The sequence below is a fragment of the Suricata suricatta genome, chromosome 13 (assembly GCF_006229205.1).
Source record: "Suricata suricatta isolate VVHF042 chromosome 13, meerkat_22Aug2017_6uvM2_HiC, whole genome shotgun sequence".
NCBI classification, from domain to species: domain Eukaryota; kingdom Metazoa; phylum Chordata; class Mammalia; order Carnivora; family Herpestidae; genus Suricata; species Suricata suricatta.
Window position 1 is genome coordinate 21660385 of NC_043712.1, and position 8579 is coordinate 21668963.

The 8579-nt window shown below is 45.5% G+C and overlaps 1 protein-coding gene across 2 annotated transcripts in view; it reads left to right on the top strand.

Annotated features, from left to right (window-relative positions):
- Window positions 1-20: 20 nt before the first annotated feature.
- LPAR1 (lysophosphatidic acid receptor 1) overlaps window positions 21-8579 on the top strand; it is a 133919-nt gene continuing 125360 nt past the window's right edge. The window contains exon 1 of one of the 2 annotated variants that reach the window (XM_029921079.1): window positions 21-144. The gene's annotated coding sequence lies outside the window, so the exon portion shown is untranslated. Of the gene's footprint in view, window positions 145-189; window positions 209-8579 lie in introns of those variants that run through there. The other variant, XM_029921082.1, reaches the window with a different exon arrangement.

An 8579-nucleotide genomic window follows, 5' to 3' on the forward strand; every position in this document is an offset into this window, starting at 1 on the left:
GGCTGTGGGTGGGCGTGCGCGCTGGCGAGCCGGCCTGCGGGAGGCGAGGCTCCCCCGGTCTCCCCGGCCAACCAGTAGACCGAGCCCCGGGAGGGAAGTTGCCGCAGCCGCCCGGGCCGCCGGCCCCTCCGTCCCCCCGGCCAGGTCAGTGCGCCCCGGGGCCCGCGCTTGGGGCAGCCTCTGCGGCCCGGACCCGCCCAAGTGACACGTAGGTGGCCTCGGGTTACCTGGGTGGGAGCGCGAGGAGGCTTGCGGGGAAGGGGGGACTCGAAGTTACCCCAAAGCCCGGTCCAGGTGGCCGTGGACGCCAGGGCTCGCCCGCACCGCCGGCTTCTCGCCGACTGCCTCGCAGTCTCTCCCGGGCTGCGGACTTTAAACTTAGTTTCTGTCCAGCCGCCTAACAAACACGCTTAGCAAGTAACTGGGAGATTGAAGGCAAGGGAGGGACCTGGCTTTGAGTTGGTGGTTTTGAAACCGACAGGCTCGTTTGGTTTGTGTAAGATTAGCTTGTTATGAATGGATTAAATTTTATTCTTGTTTTTTTTTTTTTTTTTGTTTTCTTTGCTGCCATTTGGCTTTTGATATGTAAGGGATGACGGCATCCTGGACTTGTTGCTGCATTTAGTCTGGGGCCTGAGATTGTTGCTCTCCGCTGCCACTTCTCCTTCTTTTCTTTTTTGCTGAACTCTATGGAGGTTTCGTAAATGTGGGTTTTTAGTGAGTGCTCGCATGTTAAAGTTTCACTGGGAATGCGTTGTTTCCCATTGGAGTAGATGCATATTTGCAAACCTGAATATTGGAAACATGTAACTGCAACTGTTAGAGTAAAATCCTTTATTCCTTCGGGCTCTAACAGTCCGTGTTTTTCCACGTATCTGCATAAGTGTTGTTTGCCCAGCGTAAGCATAACTGTGAGGCGAGTGGTCTGTGACTCAAAGCCTGCGATTCTGGTTAAAGGGAGGCTACATGGGGAAACCTAAGTTCTCCTAGGGAGCGAGTCCCTTGTCAAATAGAAGAGCAAGCCCGAAGGGAAACGGGCGTATACTGGAGTTAGGGCTATTTTGGCCGAGCTGAATTGCATTGACCCACTCACCCTCTCCCATTAAGTTTTTTCTTCCCTTGGTTCTCTAAATCTGGGTAGGAGTGAGCAAATGTACCCCATGTGCAAAGTTGTGAATTAGCACTGTAAGTATGTTCAGGCTGCGTTTTCTCGACACCAGTGACCGTGAGGATAAAGAAGCCAAGTAGTAAGGAAAAGAGGTCCTGCGTAGCTGGAAGGCAGGGGCGAATGAAGAGCCAGCTGGAGGAGTGGGTTGTTATACTGTGAGCCCGTTCGCCGCTGCGTCCCCTAGTGGTCCCACCTCAGCCAGTCAGGCCAGCTTGTCCATCTCGGAGTCCTCATCTGGAAAATGGAAGGATGGGATGATCTTTGGTGTTCTTTCCAGCTTCCCCAAGCAATGAGAAACTGGTGGTTGGTTATCGCATGTTAGAACCGTCGGAAAAGAGTAGAGGAAAGCGCGAACCGGTTATTCCAGGAGGGAGGGGAGAGCACGAGAGGGCTAAAGGTACAAAACCTGCAGGAGGAGATGCCTGGAGGGGGAAGAGCCTTGACCTGGAGGTTGATTTTCATCTATTTTTTCTTTCCTTCTCCGAAAGGACATCAACAATACTCCCCACACCCCCAATCTTCCGTTATCCTTTTAAAGTGAGTGAACCTGCTTAGCCTTAAAACTGATACGAAGGTGAGTGATTGTAGTCCGGCATGACCGACTTCCCATTTACATCATTGTCTCAAGATCAGCAGCTGCCCAGCGCCGTGAGCATCCGAGGCTCTCAGTATCCCTGTGAATGATGAGGGGAAGCACATAGAGGGGAACTTGCGGGGCGGCCCTTTCAACAACTTGCAGTGTGAAGCTTCTGTTTTTGCTTGAAGTTAGTATTTACCAAACGGTCATTTCATTTTAAAAAAAAATTATACCATAGACTTTTCAAGGTTTGACTCTGTTATGTTAGCCCTATTGGAAGGTTCAAAGAAAGTAAAAAATCTCACTTGCTGAATCTTTTTTGATACATAATGGCATTCAGTCTGAAGTTAGTGATTTTTAGGGCCAAGAATCTTGTTGCAAATGCTTAGTGAGGAAACTTGCAATCTGGGCAGAATACACTGTATCATTTTCACTGGGAACCCCCAAGGGCTCAGCAAATAGCAAGACTTGAAATTTGGTTTGAGGTCAAGATTTTTAATGTCTGTGCTTAATGTGTGGCTTGTCTGCCGCCTCTTTAGTTTCTTTGGTACCTATTTTCGTACACACTTGAGGAACATGATTTATTTTAAAAGTGAAGTGTGATGTCATAAAACTGGGAACATAGCTGTTGGTTTAAAGTCTGGAAGTTCACTCTGGCCTTGTAAACTCAGCATCACACTACTAGGTTGCTTATTTTTACATATCCTGATACCCTTTCTACCCCCTCATCCCTATTATGTTATTATTTAAATATCTCATGGGGAACTATTATGAATGTCTTAGAAAGTTGGGAGAAAAGGAGGACATTTTAATTGAACAAGCACTTACTGAACTCCTTCTATAGTGGCAGACACAAAGATGATGAAAAGGAAAGAGCCAGAAAGAGCTGCTGCGCTGAGGAAAAGCATGTTAGCTAAGTCCAACATATAGTAGCTGGATTGCATGACTAGGTGGCACCCCTTGGGACGCTAGGGAATGGAAGGCTAACTTCTGATTCTGCGGAAAACGTCACAGAAGGGCCTTGAAGGATGAAAATGATACAGCTTGAATGGTAGAGAGTGAAGATTATTTGGAGTCTGGGGTAATGAAAGTTGGAAAGGTACCAGGTGGTAAGTTGGGGGGGGGGAGGGGAACCTTGGATGTTATTTTAAGAATTGTGCCACATGGGGATGTGTAGGGCTAAGTATTAACCCCCAAATGCAGGAAGCCAGTGAGTGACACCTATTGGGGCATTGTGAGGGGTGCAGTGTTTCCAAGGGCTGAGCTTTTATTCCTTTACATTTTTAAAAAAGGTGTATTTATTTTGAGATAGAGACAGCACAAATGGAGGGACAGAGAGAGAGAGAGAGGGGAAGAGAGAATTCCAAGCAGGCTCCGTGCTTGCCAGTGCAGAGCCTGATGCAGGGCTCGAACCCATGAAACTGTGAGATCATGACCTGAGCCGAAATCGAGTTGGTCACTTAACCTACTGAGCCACCCAAGCACCTCTATTCCTTTCCATTTTGTTGTAACTCGTGGTAGTGAGTTTCAGGGTGCTGCTGCTAGCTTTCCCAGATTATATAAAAATTATAGAATAAACAATGTGCAGTTTCTTCTTCCATAGTCCTGCCAAACTGATAGTGTGGTCTTTTGAGACATCTAATTTATTAAAAATTAATGATGGTGGGAGACCCTTTGAGCATGTGAGCTAAAACCACTCTCCAGGCACAGAGCTGACCCAGAAAGCATTTTGTTTTGTTTAGGGAAGGGCCTGCTAGTTAATGCTAACTTAAACAGGACTCTAACGGCAACCAAAATTCTTGACCCTGTTTATGTTATACATAGTATTTAACGACAGTGGTTGAATATTTGTAGCACAGATGAGAAAGAGTTATTATTAGTTTCAAAATGGGGCTAATGCCCTTGTAAAGGGTCAGAGGGGATGATCCGGGGGGAGGTGGGGAGAGAGCAGGACTCTGGGTACCGCAGTGAAGGCTGACCCAACTCTTAAAAATTCTTTAAATATAATTCCAGTAGAAGTAGCTTAATGGTGTTCCTTTGAGGACCTCCTTTTCTGATCATCTGGTTTTGTCTCCCCCTGAATCTCTAGAGCTAAGGTGGCTTGCTCGTTATCTCTCTGGATAGGCAGAATCTCTGCGGGATGCTTTTGAGAGACAGGCATTCTGTGGATTTCTTCTCACACCACAGTAGCCTTGTGTCACAGGTGGAGATGGTTGGGGCAAGTCTTCTAATTGTCTTGAGTCTGGAGATGCGGGCCTGCCCAAGAGCCTTACTAAAAGGAGATTAGGTCAGCTGCTTTTTTACTATCTTTTGAACGAATGATTCTCCACCAGTTTTATTTTCTGCAAGGCAGCTTGAGTTTGGCATGTTTAATTAATTCATTCAAAGGAGTCCAGGGTTAGTATACTTCATTTCTTAGAAGAATACTTTTTTTGGTTTCTTTGGTTTTTTTAGGGAGGGAAGAGGGAAAAGGCGGTGGTGATTGTGATTTTAATTAAATGCCCTGTTTTTTGTTTTTTGTTTATTTCCCCCGCAGGGTTAGTACAGTTTCAAAATCGTGTTGCTGTTATTTTGGACTTACGGGGATGGGGCAAAGAAAATTATCTTAATGCTTTGATGTTAGCTCCTGTTACCTGATCAGTGCTATAGAAACTTTAACCTTGAAGTTGATGTGAAATTCAAATATCTTTCAGAAATGAAAGAGGACTGTTTTACTGTGTGCATGGATTTAGGTTGTAATTTATTTTATTTTTGTAGTACTGTTTTTAAAAGTGCTATAATGACAGGGCAGACTCTTAACTTTAGTCCAGAGCTAAAACAAACGTGTACAAGCCTGGATGAGGTGGGTCAGGCTGTGTTTGTTGTATATAATGTGGAGACAAGGGAAAATAATCTCAAAATCAGCCTCTCTCTAACAGAGAAAAAGTTTGACCAATAACACCTGGTCATGGATCTCTTTGGAGGGGAATTTCCACGATGGATGTGATGGGTGCCTGTGCTTTTGAAGGTTGTAGGGCTCTCTATGCACAAAGTGCTACTATGGACCATTTCTTTGTAACAAGTTTCTCTTTATCCATTTTCTTAAATATCAAAACAATGGACTAGATTTGATATCATGTAAATATGTTATCCTCAGTTTCCTTTCTCCATGTTGAAGTGGTTCTCCTTGACCAATCCCTCCCGAATCTGCCTTCATTCTGAAATTCTGCCCTAATAGAAGGATAGTCCTGCCTCTTTGGAAGGAGAAATGATTCAGGGGCAGAGGAGACAAATCTGTCCAACACTGGCAGCACTTTACTAACTGTTATTTAGTAAGTACTGTGCTGGGTACTCTGTGCTGGGAGTGGGGATAGGACTCCTGCCCTGCAGGAGGTACAAACATGTGAACAGACTCACTGTAACCAGCGATTCAGTGTAGCAAGTGTGAGGACTGAGATGAGCGCATGGCACTATGGGAGCACCAGACAGGGGCACTTGACCTTCAAGGGTGTTGTGGTGGTAAGGGTCAGGGTCAGGGAAGGCTGCTGGAGGGTTAGGATCTGGAAGGACCCTAGGAGATAAATCGAGAAACCCAAAAGAGAATAAGGAGATCAAGATAGAGGGAATCACAAGGCTTTGTATTTATGGATTTGCTATTGTTGCGTAAGTCCGTTTCTCTCTTTTTATATCTATACAATGGGAATAAGAACTGACATTATCTGATTGCTAATTCTAGTTTTCACTTATTTGTTCCTTAATTTAGCCTTTTATTTGTTCATTTATTTGCTCCATATTCACACCTACCATACACTGGGAAATCGTCAAAAACATGTACGATTCCTGTTCAGGGAGCTTGCATTTGATTATGTTATTAAAAAAACTGTTTAAAATGTTTATTTAGCTATGAGAGAGAGACAGACAGAGAGAGAGACAGAGACAGAATCAGACAGAGTGCAAGCTGGAGAGTGGCAGAGAGAGACACAGAATCCTAAGCAGGTTCCAGGCTCTGACCTGTCAGCACAGAGCCTGATGCAGGGCTCGAACTCTCCAACCGAGAGATCATGATCTGAGCCGAAGTCTGAAGCTCTACCGACTAAGCAACCCAGCTGCCTCTTGATCATGTTATTTTAATGGAAGTTCTTTTGAAATGCTTCAAATATTGAGCTTGTTTGTTGAATTATTCTTTCACTTGAGTCTCAGTGGCTTCGGCTAAGTTAGTTTTTCCCTCATGCATGGGAGAAGAAAGAGGTAGAGCCTGGTATTCTCATTGTCATTTTGTAAACTTGAAATGGTTTGCCAGGACTTACCTGTTTGTGTCAAGTCTCAGAGACCAGTGGAGCTATGCCTTATCCATAACCTTGGCCTTCTCCCATCTCATTTTGGATATTCTCGATTTTGACCCAACTTCTTTGAGTTTCTAGATTTAGTTTATGACTTCCCAGAATAATCCAAATCTAGCATTCATTCAGAAGTCGGACGTATTTTGAAGTCACACGATCATGGTTCTTTGCTGTTCATGGCATTTTACTAATCTTGTTTAAATCAGCGAGGGAATGAACACAGTAGCAAGCGTTCTAACCAGAAGGGCGCTGCCTTCATTTATAAAAAGAACCGGGTTTTGTAATGGTGCAGATGGGATAGGTGTGTTTAAGTGCCGTAACCTCCCTCCTGCTCCTGTTAATTAACCTGACCCATGTGATGAAGCTCCTTTGTCAACAATTTGTTACAGAGCCTTCTGTCCTTGTAGTGTTGCTTATACAAAGCTACCAACATGTTCGTGTAGGTATCTATATGTGTGTGTGCAGGTATGTTTGTATATCGCCGAATACCTGCTTGTACGTGTGTGTGCATGTATACAGTCGCTCCTGCCTCTGTTCCTTCTAGGGAGTCTCACTGAGGCTGCCACCATGACTCAGAAGTTTGAAGTCCCCAAAGCACGCGTGGCTCTTCTTGACTCTAAACATGGTATTACTCAGTGAAGTTTCTGTCAGAGAGAGATGAATGCCTGGCTGTTAGGAACAGGGAACAAGAAAACGATTTCCAGCTGTGTGACAAGCAAGACAAGAAATGTCCTTGCAGAGAATGTTATTCTCACAAGGACTCTGCTTCATCTGGGTCTCGGGGTGGGGGGAGGGGCGGTGCGGAGCACGTGTTTGGCATCTGCGGACCTTTTGTTAGGGGGAAAACAGGGCACGCGGGGCCCGTGGACTACACTGAAACAGAGAAGAGAGGTGGAGTTACTCCTCACAGGCAGGCCCCATGCCCGAGTGTGCAGTGAGGACCCCCTTCCAAGTCGGGGATCAGATGTGATGCTCTTGCTCAGGGAGCATCACAGCTGAAACAGAATCGCCTTTTGTGAAGGGACTTCTTGGCCCTCTTGGGCTGTGATTTGTTGGAAGAGGGGTTATTGTTTTGTTAAGAAAATGCGGCATTCGTTGTGTACTCCTCTGTATTTATTGTCGTTCCATATAGAACTGCTGGCTGCCCTTGGAGGAGACACAGAGACCTACGGGTTCAAAGGCTAGGGCAGAGTGGCCGGCTTCCAAACCCAGCAGAGTCTGTTCCCTGGTCACTTTATCTGACACCCTGTGAATTCATGTGCATGCGGCTTCTGTGGTTACATCCTCATGCTCCGCTGAGGACCCTAAGACAGACAGACACACACACACACACAACACACAACACACACACACACAACACACACACACACACACACACACACACACACACCAAGAAAGTATGGTCCCTGCTCTCAAGTAGCTCATAAACACAGAGAGCCCTGGAAAAAAATCCCTGAAATCAGGTAGACAGGGATAAATATTTTAAGTTGTGGTTTAAACAAAGTGCCATCTGGTATCTGAGGATGGAGACAGTGACTCGGGCTTGGAGTGGAGGAAGGAGGCGCAGCAGGATCCTGGCCTCGGTGAGACGCTCATTCCACAGAGAAGAGCAGAAGGCCCGGGCCCTGCGGGTGAGTGACCGGTTAGGGTCTGTGGCAGAGTGGTGGTATGCTTTGGAACAACCCTGCATTGCCAACAGAAGGGTATAAAGCCATTGGGGACCATTAAAAGAAAAAAAAGATGTTGATGCCATTAGCAGATGGAGCATGGCAGTATGAGGATTCTCCCAGCGAGGCGGGTTGGTCGTAGGCAGGGGTTTTCAGCGGGTAGTTGGACATTTGAGTTGGAGGCTTAGCTGCGAGGTTAGAGCTTGGCGGTCCTGGGGGTGATTGTTACGTGTCAGAGTAAACAGTGCCAGTGAGATTTCTGGGACAAGCTGAAGAGAACTTTTAGAGTGAGAAGAGTAATATGTGCTTGGTGGTTTTTTAAATATATACAAAAATCTCCCCTCATCCTTTTTGTGAGGCATCATTGACGAATGAAATCGTAAGATACTTGAAGCGTACAGTGTGATGATTTGATATATGTATACATTGTGAAGGGGGCCTCTCCACCAGTATATTTGGTGTTTTAACAAGGACAAGATGTATTTTGATTCTTTAGGCGATTTTTCTTTCTAGTAGTTCATTGAAATAGACTTCTTGGTTCTCAAACATTCACTGAACACCCACCATGGCTTCTCTTGATGGGCTGATACAAAGAAAGTGGAGTTCCAGCTTGATGTTCCTCTGGATGCATAAAGTCTCTTGAAACCATCCATTTCCAGAAAGGAAAATTCGTTCTGAAACTAATTAGAAGACTGGTGGTGGTTTGGGGGCTCAGAGGAATTGCAAAATATAATTGTAATTTACTGCGGGAATAGCAGCAGTGAAAGTGCTCTGTCATGGCTACAGTAAAAGACCAGCTGAGAGACTCAGCGAAGTCTGGGAACCCCGCTGGCTTAAAGACCAGAGAA